The sequence below is a fragment of the Rhincodon typus genome, chromosome 2 (assembly GCF_021869965.1).
Source record: "Rhincodon typus isolate 14 chromosome 2, sRhiTyp1.1, whole genome shotgun sequence".
Classification (NCBI taxonomy): domain Eukaryota; kingdom Metazoa; phylum Chordata; class Chondrichthyes; order Orectolobiformes; family Rhincodontidae; genus Rhincodon; species Rhincodon typus.
In genome coordinates this window covers 9,707,540-9,727,145 of record NC_063333.1, presented here as the reverse complement: position 1 = coordinate 9,727,145, position 19,606 = coordinate 9,707,540, and positions in this window count along the sequence as shown.

Sequence of the window (19,606 nt, the reverse complement as noted above, 5' to 3'; positions counted from 1 at the left end):
CTCTTCCCTCCCCCCCCCTCCTTTTTCCCCCCCCCCCCCACCTGCCCTGCGCCCTGGCATCGTGCTCATCCCCCACTGCCCTGCACTACTCCTGCCCACCTGTCCCTTTCCCAAGCCCTCTACCCCACCCCTACTGATCTTTTAAATGTATAACTGCACCTTTTTTTATTCATTTGTTGGATGTGGGCCAGCATTTATTGTCCGTCCCTAGTTGCCCTTGAGAAGGTGATGTTGAACTGCCTTCTTAAACCATTGCAGTCCATATGCTGTGAGTTGACCCACAATGCCATTAGGGAGGGAATTCTAGGATTATGACCCAGTGACAGTGAAGGAACGGCATTATACTTCCAAGTCAGGATGGTGATTGGCTTGGAGGGAACTTGAAAGTGGTGGTGTTCCCATGTATCTGCTTCCCTTGTCCATTTAGATGGGAGTGGTCATGGCATTGAAAGGTGTTGTCCGAGCATCTTTGATGAATTTCTGCAGTGTATCTTGTAGATAGTACACACTGCTGCTACTGAGTGTTCGTGATGGAGGGAGTAGTTGCTTGTGAATGTAGTGCCGATCAAGCAGGCTGCTTTGTCCTGGATGGTGTCAAGCTTCTTGAGTGTTGTTGGGGCTGCACTCATCCAGGCAAGTGGGAAGTATTCTACCTCAGTCCTGACTTGTGCCTTATAGATAGTGAACTGGCTTTGAGGAGTCAGGAGATGAGTTTCTCGCAGCAGTATTCCTAGCTTCTGACCTGGTCTTGTAGCCATTGTGTTTATGTGGTGAGTCCAGTTGAGTTTCTGATCCACCACTTGCATCCATTACTTCCTCTGGAAGTTCATTCCACATACAAACCACTCTGTGTAACAAAATTGCTATGTGTCTTTTTTAAATCTTTCTACTCTCACCTTAAAAATGTGTCCCCTGGACGTGAAATCCCCGACTCTAGAGAAAGGACACCTACCATTCACCTTATCTGTACCACTCATGATTTTTAAACCTCAAGTTCACCCCTCAACCTCCTACGCTCCAATGAAAAAAGTCTCAGCCTATCCAGCCTTTCCACATAACTCAAATCCTCCATTCCCAGCAACATCCTGGTAAATCTCTTCTGAACCCTTTCCAGGTTAATAATATCCTTCCTAAGACAGGAGAGGAGAGTGGTATTAACGCTGGACTGTTAATCCAGAGACCCACCTAACGTTCTGGAGACCCAGGTTCAAATCCTGCCATGGTGGATGGTAGAATTTGAACTCAATAAAAATATCTAGAATTAAGAAATTAAGAGGGCAACCAGAAGGATCGTTTCCTTGGGCTTTCCTTGGCTTTGATTCTTCTCCAGGGTCAGAAAGTGTGTGGTGATGAGGGGAATACACGAATGCTGCTAGGGAATGCAATACGGCTCCACCAGCCTCAGGGTCACTACTGCTACCGGTGGCATTGCCTGGGGCAGGCGACCTGGCCCTTGGGACTACTCCTACATTTGCAGCTCAATGCATCTGATGTGGTAGGATTCTGGGCCCATAGGAAGCATATCTACTGTCAAGTGAACCTAGATCCTGACAGCTTTATTGTCAGCTTCAGGGTCTTTCCTATATTCAGCATCTCTATGAGTTTCAGTGTCTTCGATGTCCAAGATCCAGGAAAATCCAAAATTCAACACTCCCTCAGTCCCAAAGTTGCTGCATTTGATAGACTGTCTTTCTGAGGGCTAGGTTCAGTTGCATGGAAAATTAGAAAATCAAAAGTAAAGGAGAAGGTAGGATTGCAGGTTAGTGACAGCTCTAGTTGTTACCAGAAAACAAAAGGAAGGGACAGAATGTACGAATGTCATATTGTACCAAGGAATCATAAAAGTATAGGGAAATTTGATAAGTGAACAAACTTAAAGGCTTTGTATCTCGATGCGCTAAGCATTCGGAATAAGGTAGACAAACTGATGGCACAAATCAAGATACGTGAATATGATCTCATAGCAATTACAGAAACATGGTTACAATGAGATAAAAATTGGGAACTTAACTTTGAGGGATATTTGACCTTTCAGAGAGCCAGGAGGGATGGAAAAGATGGTGGGGTCCTTTCTCACAAGCCTAAATGAATATCAGCAGCTGGTACAATGATTAAACCCAAGCTGTTTGCTTTATATTGCACCCCATACTAGTCATCTAACCAACTGAGCTGACCAACCCACAGGAAGAATGAGGAGAAACAGTATAGAATAAAAGATACAGTTCTAAAAGGGTTGCAGGAACAAATAAGCCTGGACCATATGGAACACAGATTACTGGAGATAACGGAGGAATAGACCTTATTAATAGCAGCATAAAGTACAAAAGCAAGGATGTTATGGTAAATCTTTATATAAGATTATTTTGGCCTCTACTGGAGTATGGTGTCCAGTTATAAGCACAATACTTTAGAAAGGATGTGAAGGCCTTTAAAAGAGATTTACAAGAATAATTAAAGGGGTGAGAGACTTATATTGATAGAATGGAAAAACAAGGATCTTCTACTTAGAGAGGAGATTCAAGAGAGGTGTTTAAAATCATGAGGGATGTGGACAAAGTATATTGGAAGAAAACATTCCTATTGACAGAAGGTTCAAGAAACAGAAGACACCAATATGAGGTGAACCAATTATGGAATAAGGAAAATTTTTCTTGTGAGGTGAGTGGTTAAGATTTATAAGGCACTGCCTGAGATTGTGGCAGAATCATCTTGGTTTTCAAAAGGGAATTGGATATACACCTGAACAATTTGCAGGGCTAAGGGGGACAATCAGGTGAAGACTAGCTAAGTTTTTCTAGCAAAGAGTCAGCACAGCTCAATGGACTGAATGGCTTGTGCACTGTAATTATTATATGGTCCGAAGTAAAGCAAACCTAAGGAAATCAACCCTCAAGTCAGTAGAATATTTGGTGCCCTGCACACTAGGAAAAAAAATTTCTGCAAAATCCATATTTTACCATCATATCAGGATTTGTAAGCTGTATGGAAATGAAACACGTCTGCAAATGATGGACAAATCAACATCATCAATATAATCAGCATAACAATACACCCAAACTCTCAAAAAAAAATAATTGTAGTATTAATATCAATAAAATCATTACTGTTCAAACACAATAATTCAGAGTAGCTCACTGATCAGCAGATGTCTATATACACATTGGATATGTGCACAGAAGCTCATCTTGGGATCAAATATGACATCAAGGTTATCAATGAAACCAATGAAGTTCTTCAAAGGTTTGGTCACTGTTGTAGTGTCGGAAGTATGGAACCAATTTGCACACAGCAAGGTCCCACAAACCGTAATGGGACATTTCTGATGAAGGGTCTAGGCCCGAAACGTCAGCCTTTCTGCTCCTATGATGCTGCTTGGCCTGCTGTGTTCATCCAGCTCTGCACCTTGTTGTCTCAATATCCATTATGTTTTGTTAGGTTTAAATGTTGGCCACAGTATTATATATTAATCTTTGCTCTTCATTCAAGTAGTACCATGGGAATTTCTGTATCCATCTGAAAGGCCAAGCTCGGTTTTAAACATAAAAATATAGAAAGTATGAACATGTGTGGGCCATTCAACACTTTAAGCCTGCTCTGTCTTTTAATATGATCATGGCTGATCATATTACTCAGTACCCTGATTCTACCTTCACCCCATTACTTTTTGATCCTTTTAGCCCTAAGATCTATATCTATCTCCTTATAAACTTTCAATGTTTTGCCCTCAACTGCTTTCTGTGGCAGAGAATTCCACAAACTCACCACACTCTGAGTGATGAAGTTTGCCCTTATCATTCTCTTTGGTGAAGAAATTTTTCCTCATCATTCTCTCAGTGAAAAGCATTCTTCATTGTTTTAACAGTGTATCTGAATGAGATGTACAATGCTGCGCTGCCTAAATATCATGTAGGAGTGTCAGCCTTACATTTTTAAATTCAAAACCCTGAGGTGAAGTTTGAAACCACAATGTTTTGATCCAGAGGCAAAATGTTAGTCACTGTGCAAGTCCCAGTTCCCTGTAAGCATAAGTGATGTCATACCCATCTCAATGAAGGACTGATAGTTCAGTTTGAGGTTAGAAGACATCAAACTGACTGACTGAAGACCGTCTACATATTCTTCTTATAAACCATTCATCTCTCACAGCTGCATATTTGGGTTCAATCCAGCTTTATCATTTCCTTTCTATGCAAATATTTGATACTAATATAATCTTTTATGTTGTACAGTTCGCAGTCAGACACAGTCCGTTGTTATTAATTGTGACCCATCATCACGTGTTTGTTCCAAGCCTGGTACTGAAGCACTGCCCTATGAATGCTTGTGCAATATAGTTGAAACAAAGGCCTTTGTCTCTAAACACCGCTGCTTTAAGCCTTTCATTTCCTTTCCTGTCGTTGTTGATTCACTTTCAATATACTCAGTCTTGAACGAAAGGTACAAGTCACTTGATGACTCAGAAGGTAAGCACATCACTATGCTGGAAATGAGCCATTGAACCTGGACGATAGCAGGCTGAGTCTGCGCTGAGAAAATCCGATTATTTTCAACATTGGAAGTAGTACAGTGGCCCCAAGAATCCCTTTTTTAGGGAAAGAAGAGGCAGTCAATCAATGAAGACTCAACAGTAAACTATCTAAAGGGATTAATATAATCTTGAAAGGAAACATTTCCGTAGCTTTGGAAATATAATGAAATTGCAACAATTGGATTGCTATTAAATAGGTCATAAAAGACACTGACCAGAAACACCATGGGAAATTCAGAAGAAATATCTTCACCCAAAAAGTGGTGAGAATGCAGAAGTCATTACCACAGGAAGTGGCTGGAGCGAATAGTATTGATGCATTTAAGGGGAAATGAGAGAACCATAAAAGAAAGAAGGTATTATGGTGAAGATGGAAGGAGGCTTGAATGCGACATAAATTGCATGCACACATTGGGCTGAATGGCCTGTTTCTGTGCCATATATCCTATGTAACAAAACATAACGTAATGTCACCATAGTCCCAAACTCTCATTAGAGAGAGACAACTGGTGGTGAGTTTAACCTGAGGGCCAATACACTTCAGGTGAGGGGTGAGGTTGAGAATCTCTGATTTTCATGGTGACTTCAGCTAGTGCGGAGATTGAACCCAAACTGCTAGCGTCACTCTGCCATCCAGCCAACTGAACTAATTGCCCTATGTAACACAGGCATTCTGAATTAATTGGTTTTCTCATGTGCTGTGATGTTCAATGATTCTGTTCTTGCTTTTCACAATAGATTGTTTTTAGGATTTGGCTAATGCTTGCTGCTGACACTCTACCCAGCTTTCCAATTTCACTGTTTTAAAAACAGCAATCCCACTTACCCTAGTCTCTCCATATTGTTGCAATCCTGTATCCCTGTTACATTCCATTAAATCTCCTTTGCATTCCCTGCAAGACCTTGACATTGTTTCTTAACTATGGTGACTAGAATTGAACACATACAGCATACCCAGTGACTTTTATAAAGCTTTAGTACACCTTCCTCTGCATTTGTTCTATACCTATAGCCATGAATCTCTGATCCCTTTTTAACATCTTTCCCAACTTAATCCACCACTTTCAAAAACGTGTTCATGAGTACCCACCTCATTTTTATTTTCTGCATTCCCTTTAGAATTACATTATTTAGTTTCTAGTTTTGCTTCTCCTCATTCTTTCAACCAAAATGAATCAGTTTGCCCTCCTTTTCATAAAATTTCATTTGCTGTCATGATTACCCATTCTACCAACCTATCTATGATCTCCTGAAATCTCTTAGCACCTCCTCACTGTTTACTACATTTCTGAGTTTTGTTTCTTTTAAATTAGCAGTTGGACAAGGCAGTCATGAATAATGTGAAAATATTAGGGGTGGCATAATGGCTCATTAGTTAGCACTGCTGCCTCAGAACGCTAGGGAACTGGGTTGTTCGTGTGGAGTTTGTACGTTTTCCCGTATCCACGTGGGTTTGCTCTGGGTGCTCTGGTTTCTTCCCACAGTCCAAAGATGTGCAGGTTAGGTGCATTAGTCATGCTAAATTGTCCAGGAATGTGTTAGCCATGGAGAATGCAAGGTTATAGGGGATGGGTCTGAGTGGGAAGCTCTTTGGAGGGTTAGTGTGGACTTGGTGGGCTGAATGGTCTGCTTCCACACTGTAGGGATTCTATGATTCACTGCCTTCAGGGAAATAGGAATGATATTTCGGTAGTTGAAAGCATCAATTTTAATGCCTGGTGTAGTACATCACGCATGGAAAGTATTGCTCTTTCAATATTACCCTCTTAAAAGCCTAGAACCCAATCCAAACAATTACAATGTTTTGGAGTGGAACAGAAGTTGTAATCTATGAACTCCACATCAACATGGCTAATCCCTATTTCCTGAACTCAGATTTCCAAATATTTTTGTATGGGCACATCATCTCACTGTGCTTTATGAGCTGCTTCTCATGATGGAAGTGGCTGTCACCATCCTCTTCAAGTGTAGATTCTGGCTTGATTTGTTGTACTAGAGGAAAACCACTTTGTGGCCTAGCTAGATGAGTCTCTTGTAGTTAACAAGATATAGTTTATTGCATGTTAACAACTAGTCACAGGTAATATTGATATGATAGACATTGCTACATAGTCTATGAGTGGACCTGGATGTTAGATCTTAGTCATTCAAGATCCTAGGCTGTTCTGCTAAGTGGTCTAACATGACATCATCATAGAGAGTGGTGCTTATGATATTCCTTTGTCTTAACCTTTTCAGACCCAAATATAAAATTTGTCAAATGCATTTTGTTTTTACACTTGTCCTATTGCCATCTACTTTGACCCTGCATTATGGAACCTGTTGATAGTTAATCTTGCCTGGTTTGCAAATCCTGAATCCTACACTTATGTCCTAAGCTCCCTTCTTTGGACAAAACCACCCACCACCACCTGACACCTACCCTCCCATTACCCATAAACCCTGGCAACCCGTGGTGCCTCTGCGGTTTCTGTAAAACTGTTTACAAATTATGTTAATGTCTCACGGGAAGAAAGTGAACGTACTGTAGCCAGACTTAAAGACAATACAAAGATAAGTGGAAAGTCAACTTGCGAGAGGGATACAAACAGTTTACATAAAGATATTGATAGATTAAGTAAGTGGGCAGATGGATATAATGTGGGAAAATGTAAAGTTGTTCATTTTGAAAAGGAGTTCAAAAAATTATTATTTTTACAGAGGCAAAATGGCAGAAAGCTGCAACACAGAGGGACTTGGGGGAAACTTGTACATGAAACACAGGAAGCTAGCATTACAGGTGAAGCAGGTAATCGGGAAGGCTCATGGAATGTTGACCCTTATTTCAAGGGGGTTGGAGTATAAGAGTAGAGAAGTCTTACTGCAACTGTACACAATGCTGGTGAGACCACATCTGTTGTTCTGTGAGCAATTTTGGAAAATATAATTTCATTGGAGGCAATTCAGAGAAGGTTTACTAGAATGATTTCCTATATGGAGGGGTTGTATTATGAGCAAAGGTTAAACAGTTTGGGACTGTACTCATTGGAGTTTAGAAGAATGAGAGATGATCTCATTGAAACACTCTTAAGGGGCTTGACAGGATAAATGCTGAGAAGATGTTTCCCCTCATAGGAGAATTTAGGACCACAGGGCATTGTTTCACACTAAATTGGTGAATATTTAAGACTGAGGAGGAATGTCTTCTCTTAGAAGGTTGAGAGTCTTTGGAACTCTTTGCCACAGAGAGCTGTGGAAGCAGAATCCTTGTGAATATCTAAGGCTGAGATAGATAGATTCTTGAGTATAGGAGAATCAAGGGTTATGGGGAAAGGGGAGGAAGGTTGGTGTGAGGAATGAGCCTATTGAATCAGCCATGATCCTATTGAATCACTGAACAGGCTCAAGGTACCACATGGCCTACTCTTGTTCCCATTTCGTGCGATCTTATGTTCTTGCACACAGAATATTTCCAATTCTGAGGAAAAGCCATTAATTTGATGTCACCTCAGTCATTTTTCCCTCTCCACAGATGGTACTTGACCTACTGAGCACTGCCAGCATTCTCTGCTTTTATTTGAGAATCCATAACCTTTCTCTTTTCCACTTTAGACAATGAATCCCCTGCAACTCAAATTTCCAGTGAATCTGCCCAGTTCCTATTGAGAATTGAAGAGAACAGGACTCTCTGAGATAACGACTGAAACAATGGCAAATTCCATTGTCATGATGGAGCTTTTCAGCAGTTCAAGTGTTAATGTAGTTTCATACAAGGTATCCAGACTTTGTGACAAAACAAATATGAGTACGTAAGTTGACTATTCTGCCTTATGGTCTTATTTATGATTTATGATAGATTTGACAACAGACAGTTCTGAGTTTTATGACAGAGTTGGCTCCAAAGGAATAATTGGAGGTGAGGTCTTCCAACACTTTTCCTGAGGTCAATTAGCCTACACATCCTCTATTCTCATTATGACAACCCTTGGGAACCAACCATATTGTATATTTTAGAATGTACTCATATCAATGGAATGTAAATGCTAGAACAATAACACAAGTGCAATCCTTTTAAAGATGGCCATGTTTAATTTTGTGGTGCAAGCTCATACAACATAAATAATTATCTTCAATCTGCAAGCTGTTCTTCGTACAATTTGCCTCACTTCTTTTGATTAGGCATATACTGGTGTTCAACTTTTAGTTCCTAGAAAGACAAATCACTTGACACATTAACCTGTCCTTACCCCTATTCTTCTGCTAATAGACTTGTGACCCTTCTAAGCAAATGTATGTATTTGTTTAAAATGTCCAGTATTTGCAGCTTTCTTTCTTTTTATCTTTTATGCCCTTTAAACATTTAAGTATTTGGCACCAGATTTTACCCTGCTTCGAAATATTTTCTTTCCATGATATTTGCTTTTCGTGTATCAATGTAAAATTGTCTAGTAGATTGCTCACTGTACAAAGATTCTTTGCTCACAGTCACAGAATAAACTTTTGTCATTTAATTGATTCTAGAGAAACAGACTCCATTTAATTCAGGCCTGTGTTCCCTGTTCTTTATACAGACTTCTTTGCAATGCATAAATATTTAGAAGATTCCACTTTCTCCCTCTGTTCCTGTTTCTGTTTCTCAGGTCTTATGGTTTTATTGAATTAAACACTTTTGTTGATGAGAAGCCTGTTGCAGTGAATTAGGTCGTGTATCAGTCTAAGTTGTTACATAGGTCAGCAAAAATTATCAATGTAAACATTTCTAGTCAGATGTCCACACTCACATATGTATCCATTATATGTATCTGTAACATGTCCCTGTAATGAAAGTAGTTGCTTTCTTGTTGCACTTTTTCTATTTTGGAAAACTTCTTGCTTTAACATTACTTTAAAATTATACAACATCCTCTCAATGGAATGATTCCATTGCCAACATTTCCTTTCTCACGGACACGCTCTGCAAAAGCCCTGAATTTTCTCATCTTCTTTTGCCAACCACAGGCTAACCTGTTAGAACCTTTTGCTATCTTTTCATTATTCGTTATTTTTATTCATTTGTATAATTTTGGTTTGGAGTTGTGAGCTGGGAACTATGATCCAGAAATGACTGGTGAATTTTAAACAACTGGTGGTAAAATAAAATAACAGACCATCAAGCTTTGTTTGTGAGGCCAGGCCTGGAGGCTAATTGATTAGACTAGATTTAGATTTCGATCTATTGTCTCACATGTATATAAAAAAAGTGTTTTCTTGCATGTTATACGCAAAGTATCGCCACGCTCTGGCGCCATATTGAAACACTGAATATAATGCAAGATTTTAATGCAATAGAGTTCATCTTACTCCCATCTTCTTGTTCCTTCCCCACTGCTTCGCCAGTCGCTGCTTGACATCAGTTGGACTCTGTGAAATGGGCTCTGGGATCTCGGTTGCAGACATCTGCCGCAGCCACAATCAGAACTGCTACCTCTGAGCTGTAACCATAGGCCTGAGGATGCACAGGTTCCATCCTTCCTGTTCCCCATCTGACACTCCTCCAGAAGTTGACACCAGTCATCAAGGTCCTCCGCCATCCCTTTCCCTGATGCTTCTGCTCCTTCAGGTGCCCAGGCCTAGCCACAGACCCAGAGCCTTGGCTCAACCTATGAGTCTGAGCTGGGGGGAATCAGCCTACACCCTGCTCCTAACTCACTAGGAGATCCTAGGCTGGGATGGAACTGTGTCCGGCTGGTCCTGGATTTGCTGCCACTGCTGCCAGAGACCACCTCTTTCACCTAATTGCAGGCTGATGCTTGATTAAAAGAATTCCTCCAAACACAGAAACCCTATGAAGAGCATTATGTTCAAACAGATAGCAGAAGTTGGCTATTAACTAATTCAGTACCTGGGAATTGATTTCAGCAAGTTTGGAAGAGACCCCATGTTCAAGCAGGTGGCAGTTGTTGAATGGTAATTGAGGCCTTAGGAAAATTCAATTAGTCTATCTGGGTGAAACCAGAATTGAAATTGATTTTTTGAACTATGTTTTCTGATGAGGCGCGTTTGGTTGCTGACAATACAGCATGAAGATTTGAAAGCTTCCTGTCTAATCTCTCACGTGAGCTTCCAGAAGGCCAAAGATTAGAATGCTGAGGTAGACGTTTTGCTAGCTGTACCTGAACACAGGTCCCTGGTGCTGTGAGGCAACAGAGCTAACCAGTGAGCCACCCTTTTATTTATCTCTTAACTGTGTTTGTCTTTCTGTCTAGTTTTTGTGTTAATGGGAGATTAAGACAAATGTTTCGGGTTTAAAGCATAGACATTAATCAGCTTACCTTGTTGTTTAATTTTCCTCTGCTAAAGTTATTATGTATTTAATAAATCATTAAGTCTAAGGTTTTTGTGAAGATTTGTAGCTCGGGTTGTGGATGAGGTTGTTGGCTTGCTCGCCGAGCTGGTTGGTTATCATACAAATGTTTCATCACCATGCTAGGTAACATCATCAGTGCAGCCTCCGATGAAGCAATGTTGTTCTACTCCACTTGGTATTTATGGGCATTTATATGATCCAGTCTGCTATGTTGGGTTATGTCATTTCTGGTACTGTTCTACATGTGTTTTTATATGGGGTCTAATTCCACATGTTTGTTGATTGCATTACAGGTTGAAAACCAGGCCTCTAGGAATTACCATACATCTCTGTGGTTGGCTTGAGCTAGGATGGTCACGTTGTCCCAGTTAAATTGATGGCTTCCATTGTCCAAGTGCACTGAGATAAGGGAAAGTTTGTCGTGTCGTTTTGCTGCGAGCTGGTGATCATGTATCCTGATGGCTAGTTTCTTTCCAGTCTGGCCGATGTAATATTTGTTGCCGTCATTACAAGGTATTTTGTAAACTACGTTGGTCCTGCATGTCATGGGTATGGGGTCTTTGATCCTTGTGAGTGTTTGTTGTAGTGTGGCTATGGGTTTGCGTGCTACCATGATTCCTAGTGTTTGTAGAAGTCTTATTGTCAGTTCTGATATGTTCTTGATATAGGGTAGTGTGGCTAGTGTATTCGGGGCATACTGTGTCCTCTTGGCGTTGTCTATCTAGTAGGCACCTGTGGATGAAGTTGTTGAGATATTTGTTGTTAGCAAAGACCTTGTATAGGTGCTCTTCCTCCTTCCTGCGTAGTTCTGGCGTGTTGCAGTGAGTTGTGGCCCGTTTGAATAGTATCCTAACACAGCTTTGTTTGTGGATGTTGGGGTGATTGCTGTGGAAATTGGGGATTTGGTCAGTGTGGGTTGTGTCCCTATATGCTATGGTTTGGAACTCCCAGTTGGTCATTCGTTCTACCCTGATATCTAAAAACAGAAGTTGATTGTTGTCTTCCTCTTCTCTTGTAAATTTGATCCTGGTGAAAGCATTGTTGATCAGATGGTGTGTCTCTTCTAACTTGGTGCATTTAATGATGACAAACGTGTCTTCCACATATTGGATCCACAGATTTGGCTGTATGAGGGGAAGGGTAGTGCATTCCAGTCTTTGCAGACTGACCCTGCAGTAAGTCCTGAGATGGGTGACCCCATAGGTGTGCCATTGATTTGTTTGTATATTTGGCCGTTAAAGATGAAGTGTGTGGTGAGGCATAGGTCCAGTAGTCTGAGTATGTTGTCCTTGCTGATGGAGTTGTTTGGAGTCAGCATTTCTGCTGCATCCAAAAATGGTTGCAGGTATGTCAATGGACATGGATAGTGCTCTGACGTCAAAGGATACCATAATCTTGTGGTCGTTGATTTTAAAGTTCTTGAGCTTAATAACCTACAGAGCTAGGACTGGGGAATGGGTCTAGTTGGTTAGCTCTTTTGGGAGTAGGGACAGATAAGTATAATGGCCTCCTTCTGCACTGTAAATTCTATAATTCTATGATTATACAGTTTCAGCAACATTTCCCTACTTTTAAACCCTGGTCCTTTAGCAATAAATACCAAAATTCCATTTGCTGTCCTTATTACCTGCTGTACCTGAATATTAGTTTTCTGCAATTTATGCACAAGGACACCCAGATCCCTCTGCACTGAAGTACTCAGAGGTTTCTGTCCATTTAGATAAGAAGTTGCCCTTCTATTCTTTCAACCAAAATAGATAACTTCACATTCATCCATGTTAAACTCCATCTGCCAAATCATGGCCATTCACTGAATATATCTATATTCACTTGTAAATGTTTTATTTCTTGCAGTTTACAGTCCAACCTATTTTAGTATTATCAGCAAATTTGGATATAGTACCTTCGGTCCCTGCATCCACTTCATTAACATAGATTGTAGATAGTTAGGGCCTGAGGTCCAAACTTTGTGGCACACCATTAGTTACAACTTGCCAACCAGAAAAAGACCTATTTGTTCCAACTCTCTGTTTTCTTTTGGCTAGCCAGTCTTCTATCCTTCTGCACTCTCTCCAAAGCCTTCACATCCTTCCAAAAGTGTGCCACCCAGAAGTAAATGCAATACTACAGCTGACGTTTAACTAGTATTTTATACAGGTTCAGCATAACTTCTCTCTCTTGTACTCTATTCTCCTATTAATAAAGTTTAGATTGCAGTATGCATTATGAACCAGTCTGTTCTCCTGTCTTGCCACCTTTAATGACTCAGGCCTCTTTACTTCTGCACCCCCTTTAGATAGTGCTGTTTATTTTAGATAGGTTCTAATTAACACATAGAGAGCTGTTATTACACACCTCTGGAGTCGGTGGGATTTGAACCTGAGCCTCCTAGCTTAGAAGTAGAGACATTACCGCTGCACCACAAGAGTCCTATATTGTTTATTTCATACCATCTCTCCACTTTCTTTCTATCCAAGTGTGTCACCTTGCATTATGTTTTTTTTTAAAATTGATTCTTGATTACCAAAAGGATGAAAGATTATTTAAGATTTGCAGGAATGCAGATTGAGGTTAAACTCAGATGAGTTATGATCTTATTGAATAGTTGAGCAGACTTAAATGGTTGAATGGCCTACTCTTGTTCCTTGTTTATATGTTCATTCCTTTGCATTAACTTCATCTGCCACACATGCACATATACCCAATGAAAATAAATAAAAAGCAAAAGAAAGAAGTTACAAATTAAGAATAATTTAAAACTCAAAGATATTGATGTTAATGTATTGGATTTTTGATTGAGTCCGAATATTAATGGCCGGTGAAGGCTCCTTTCCGTAGATGAGTGTAACTGTAGAATTCCTTTTACTGTGGATAAAAGCATATTACAATGAGGTTGATGCCCACTTTTCCAGTAGATAGATTGGCCCAGATTTTCCAATGGCCAGACAGTTGTTACTCAGTGTAGATGGTAGTACACATGGGGACCCCGCATAATCCCCGTCATTGTGCATTCCAAAAGAATTGCCTAGGAAGTTGAACTTTCTGTTGGGCAATTCCCTGCATCTAGAGCCCTCTGAAAGCCTCCATCTAAATCACCAGAATTCAGAGGTTTCCAATTAAATTAAGAAAATTGTTACACAGGAAAAATTAGACTATTGAATACAGTTTAACACCTGAGTAACTATTCAACTGATCCCTGAATTACCGCACACACCCTGAACTACACCTCCTCCAGGCTCTCTTGGAGGTTTCAGATTTCCACGACCTGCAGTTCTTTGATTTTTTTTGTTTAGCATTTAACTCCCCACCACATCCCTTCCAGCTGTGCCCACCTTGAAGTTCTGCTCCTCTCTCTGACAGGATTTCCATTGTAATCTTTTTTTCTTGTTCACCATCATTACCTTTGTTGTCACTCAAAGTGTTTGACAAGGTATTTGCCAAAACTCATTTCCACAGGCACATCGCATTCCTCAGTGACTGCCTCTGGCTCAGACTCAACCCACGTGGAATCCGACTGAAGTTTCATCCTTCTCATTTTGAATCCACCCAAGATCACAGATATCTCCATGATATATAACGTTCCTCAGGCAGCTGCTCTCAATGTGTCCTGAGATTCACACTTGGTGTCATGCATCACCATATGTATTTTCTCGACCGCTCTCTCCATCAGCAGCGCCTCACACTGGCTCAAAGCTGCCCTACCCCTCCAGTTCCACTTCATCCTCTGGCTCATTTGACATTCTAACATGAAGCTTTTCTTTTCAAGCATTAAAAAACGCAAGCTGTGACAACTCAGAGTACCCCAGCCCCTCTGAAACCTTCCTCCCCTCCACTTCTCTCTCCTAACCACACATCTTGACAAGCATTTATGATCCCTTCTGATATTCTGCTCACTGTTGAATGTTCTGTACTCAGCACAGGTCTCAATTTATCCCTCTGTGTCGGCACCTCAGTGATTTTTGGGCATAACGTGACGTTGAACTCTTCTTCTGTCACCTTTGCTTCCATGTCCATTTCTTTGGACTGTCCTGTCCAATCCCACATACCCCTTCACTCACCTCCAATACTCTCCCTCCATTCAAACCCTTACCTCTGGGCTTTTACCTGCACTCAACCTGCTGTTGAGAACTGTCGATGGGACATCAGTAACCTTAATTTTTCTGCCTCTCCCCTTTATGCATTCAAACCTATCTCCCTCTGAACTGACTGCACTACGTGCTTTCAGATCCAAAGCTGACTTTGTAATCAAGCCTGCTGACAAGGGTGACACTGTTGTTACCTGGCGTACTGACCTCTACATTGCAAAGTCTGAGTACCAGCTCTTGGACACCTTGTCCTAATCTGCCCCGGTCCATGAGTCCACCATCAAACACCTGGCTATTGTGTCCATAACAGTCACTAATATCATTTTATCTAGTGCTCACCTCCACCACCAGGCTCATTGTCCTCCAACCCTGCCCATGCCACTTCTACCTCCTTCCCAGAATCCACAAACAGGACTGCCCAGGCAGACCCATTGTTTCAGCCTGCTCCTGCCCACAGAACTCATCTCTTCCTACCTTGACTCGATTTTTGTTCTCCCCTTGTCCAGTACCCTTCCCACTTACATCCACAATTCAGCTTCAGAATTTCCAGTTTGCTGGCTCCAGCTGCCTCCTCTTTACCATGGACGTGCAATCCTTTTACCATCAGGATGGTCTCACGGCTCTCCGCTTCCTCCTGGAGAAAAAGGTCTGACCTGTTCCCATCTATCACCACCCTCCTCTGCCTGGCTGACCTTGTCTTCACTTTGAACAACTTCTTTGACACTTCTCACTTTATTCAGGTTAGAGGTGTGGCCAGGGATAGCTGCATAGGCCCGAGTTATGCCCGTCTTTTTTTGGAGTATGTGAAACATTCTTTGCTCCAGTCCTACTCTGGCCCCCAGCCAAAACTCTTTCCCCAGTACATCAATGACAACATTGGCACTGCTTCCCTCTCTTGTCCGGAATTGGAAAAGTTAATCAGTTTTGCTTTCAATTTCCACACAGCTCGCACCTTCACCTGGTCCATCTCTGACTCCTCCCTTCCCTTCCTCAACATCATTGTTTCCATTTGTGGTGTTAGGCTGGCTACAATATCCACCACAAATCAACTGACTCTTAGTTACCAAGACTATACATCCTCATACCCTGATTCCTGTAAAGATTTCATTCCATTCTCCCAATTTCTCCCTCTCCATTGCATCTGTTCTGATGATGCCACCTTCCACAGGGGATCCTCAGCTGTGTCTGTCCCATTGCAGCCTTCAGGACTCAGGATCGAGTTCAATAATTTTGGAGCCTGAGCACCTTCTTCCCCTCCCATACACTAAGCCTTGGCACGACATGGGCTACTTTCACGAGGACCAAGCCATTTTCACCTACTAATGATCTCAATTACTAGGTTTTCTCTCTTCCCGGCTCACCATTATCCATTCCTTCGTCTGCCCAATTGCTATTGTCTCTCATAAAAAAGAAAGGCAGCTGTCTGAAGTAGTGTCCAGTTCTGGTCGCCCTGTTATAGGAAGGATATTATTAAGCTAAAGAGGGTTCAGAAGAGATTTACCAAGGTATTGTCAGGTGTGGAAAGTTTGAGTTATAAAGAAAGGCTGGATAGGCGGGACTTTTTTCACTGAAGTATAGGAGGTTGGGAGGTGACTTTATAGAGGTTTATAAAATTGTGAGGGGTATAAATAGGGTGAATGGTAGTGTCTTTTCCCTAGGATGGGGGATTTCAAGACTAGGGGGCATATTTTTAGGGTGAGAGCAGAGAAATTTAACAAAGACGTAACAGGCAAATTTTTTACACAGATGGTGGGGTTTGCATGTAAAATGAGCTTCCAGAGGAAGTGATGGATGTGGGCACAATTACAACATTTAAAAGACACTTAGATAAGTACATGAATAGGAAAGATTTGGAGGAATATGGGCCAGCAGCAGGCGGGTGGAACTAGTTTAGTTTAGGATTATGTTCGGCTTGGACTAGTTGTACCTAAGGATCTGTTTCTGTGCTGTATGACTCTATGAAGAAGGATCACTGGACCCGAAATGTTGACTCTGTTTTCTCTCCACAGATGTTGTCAGACCTCATGAGTTTCTCTAGCAATTTCTGTTTTTGTTTCAGGCCTAGCCAAGCCTGAAGTCTGACTATGATGTCACCAGTTACATTCTTAGCAGACTAACGTTAATGGTAATTAGATTCTTATCAAACAGAAGCAAGCTAGCCTGGAAGTTACAATTCAACCTTTCTTCAAAGAGCAAGAGGTTTGGTCATGTAACAGCATTCCTGGATGAATCAGTTTCAATTTAACAAGGTAAATTCTCTATAATAATTGGTTTATATCTCTCTGGCCAGGTCAATTGTTAATTTGTATGAGAACAAAGGTGAGCCATTAGTGCCACTTCAGGTACAATCTGTTTCAATGGCTTCTCTTTCTTCAGAAATGGCAGAGGAAAACATCTTGTCCACTGGTCTTTTGTGTTTCTGGACTTCAAGGGCTGCACAATGATGGGACGGATGGAGGATGATGTCTGTATTCTGTCCTGGTAACTGCTGTTTGGAATCCTTCCAGAAATTGTGTCAATTGACACTTGATGTTTTGTCCAGCATTCAAAATTTAAACAAGAAAGTGCTGCTTTTAAAACAATTTATGTCTTCTCCTCAAATCTCATGGACATGGCAATGTTCTGAGATTGTGAAAGGCACTATATAAATGCAAGACTTATTTTTGCTTCCACTTGTGTGGACCACTGCAGTTGTTGATGGCGTCTGAACTTACTGGGAATCTGAACGCAAAAAGAATCAAAATATCAATTAAGCCTGCAGAACTCTGCCTCAGATGTATATTTAGATCTTGTGGAACTAGATTGTTAGCATATAAAAATAACCTGAAGTGACTCACAAGGAATTTTCTCTGCTCACCATTGGAGTGACTGGCTGTTCCTAAGCATCCTTAATCCACATTGATAGATCTGTTAAAAAGACAGAAAATCTTGGATTTCTTTCAGGCAAACTGCTGGATTTAAAAGGGAAGTTCATCACTCTCTATTGTCACAAAAATGCATGTGGAATGCACAGAAAACATCTGTTTCCTCTCTGGGACTTCACATTATCAATGTGCTTTCATCCTTAGGCCATTAGAGTACTGTTTTGTGTGGGGGATGATGTGGGGAAGGGTGGAAGGTCAGTCCATTGAGAGCTAGCTATTGAGCAAGAATTGTTAGATAAAAGGTTGGCTGCCATGAATTGATTCCTATTTCAGAACAAAAATTTAAAAAAGTTCATTCCACACGCGAACCACCTTCTGTGTAAAAAATTTTGCCCTCGTGTCTTTTTTAAATCTTTCTCCTCTCACCTTAAAAGTGTGCTGCCTAGTCTTGAAATCCCCCATCCTATTAATTTTATCTATACCTCTCATTATTTTCGATCAGGTTGCCTCTCAACCTCCTATGCTCTAGTGAAAAAAGTCCCAGCTAATATAGCCTTTCTTTATAACTTAAACCTTCCATTCCCAACAATATCCTGGTAAATCTCTTCTGAATCCTCTCCAGCTTAATAATATCCTTCCTATAACTGGGCAACCAGAACTGGATGCAGAAGAGGCCTCACCAATGTCGTGTACAACCTCAACATGACTTCTTAACTGCTATACTGAAAGGACTGAGCAATGAAAGCAAGCATGCCAAACGTCTTTTTAACCACCCTGTCTATATGTGATGCAAACTTCAAAGAATTATGTACCTGCACCCCTAGATTCTACAACACTACCCAAGGCCCTACCATTAATTATATAAATCCTACCCTTGTTTGTTGTACCAAAATACAATGCCTTGCATTTATTCAGATTGAACTCCATCTGCCATTTTTTAGCCCATTGACCCATTTGATCATGATCCCTTTATAATCTTAGAAACCCTTCTTCACTGTATAGTATGCCAACAATTTCGGTGTTGTGTCCGCAAACTTACTAACCATGCCTTCTATATTCTCATCCAAATCATTTATCTAAATGACAAACAAAAGAGGACCCAGAACCGATCCCTGTGGAACACTGCTGGTGACAGACCTCCAGTCTGAAAAGCAACTCTCCACCACCACTTTTCTGTCTCCTGCCGTTAAACCAATTATGTATCCAATTGGCGATCCCAGGGTCTATTCACAGCTTGATGCGGCCACACACAAAGGTGGCTGTTAGGAAGAGGATATGTTTATCCCGCACTTAACTAGAACTTTATACATGGTGTCTCTGTGGACATGGTTCAGTTTTGACCTCAGACAAAGTCTTGGAATGTGCCAGAATTGTGCCACATGCAACAACGCTGAGAGTACTTCACAATGGATCACCAGGTCTTCATCTCTGACGGTTATGAGGCTGGTGGCAATTACAAAGATAGGGAGGGCTGAAGTCAGGAAAAGACTTGGGAATAGGGGTGAGAATTTACTGGGACCAATGTAAGTCAAGGTTTATGGGGTGGGAGGGAGTTAGCTCAGTTGATTGGAGGTCTAGTTTGCAATACAGGGTGAAGCTAACATCGCAGGTTTAATTCCTGTACCAGCTGAAGTCAGCATGAAGATCCCACCTTCGTAACGTCACCCCCCACCTAAGATGTGGTGACCTCAAGTTAAACCATAGATAGTAGGAACTGCAGATGCTGGAGAATCCGAGACAACAAGGTGCAGGGCTGGATGAACACAGCAGGCCAAGCAGCATCATAGGAGCAGATGCTGCTTGG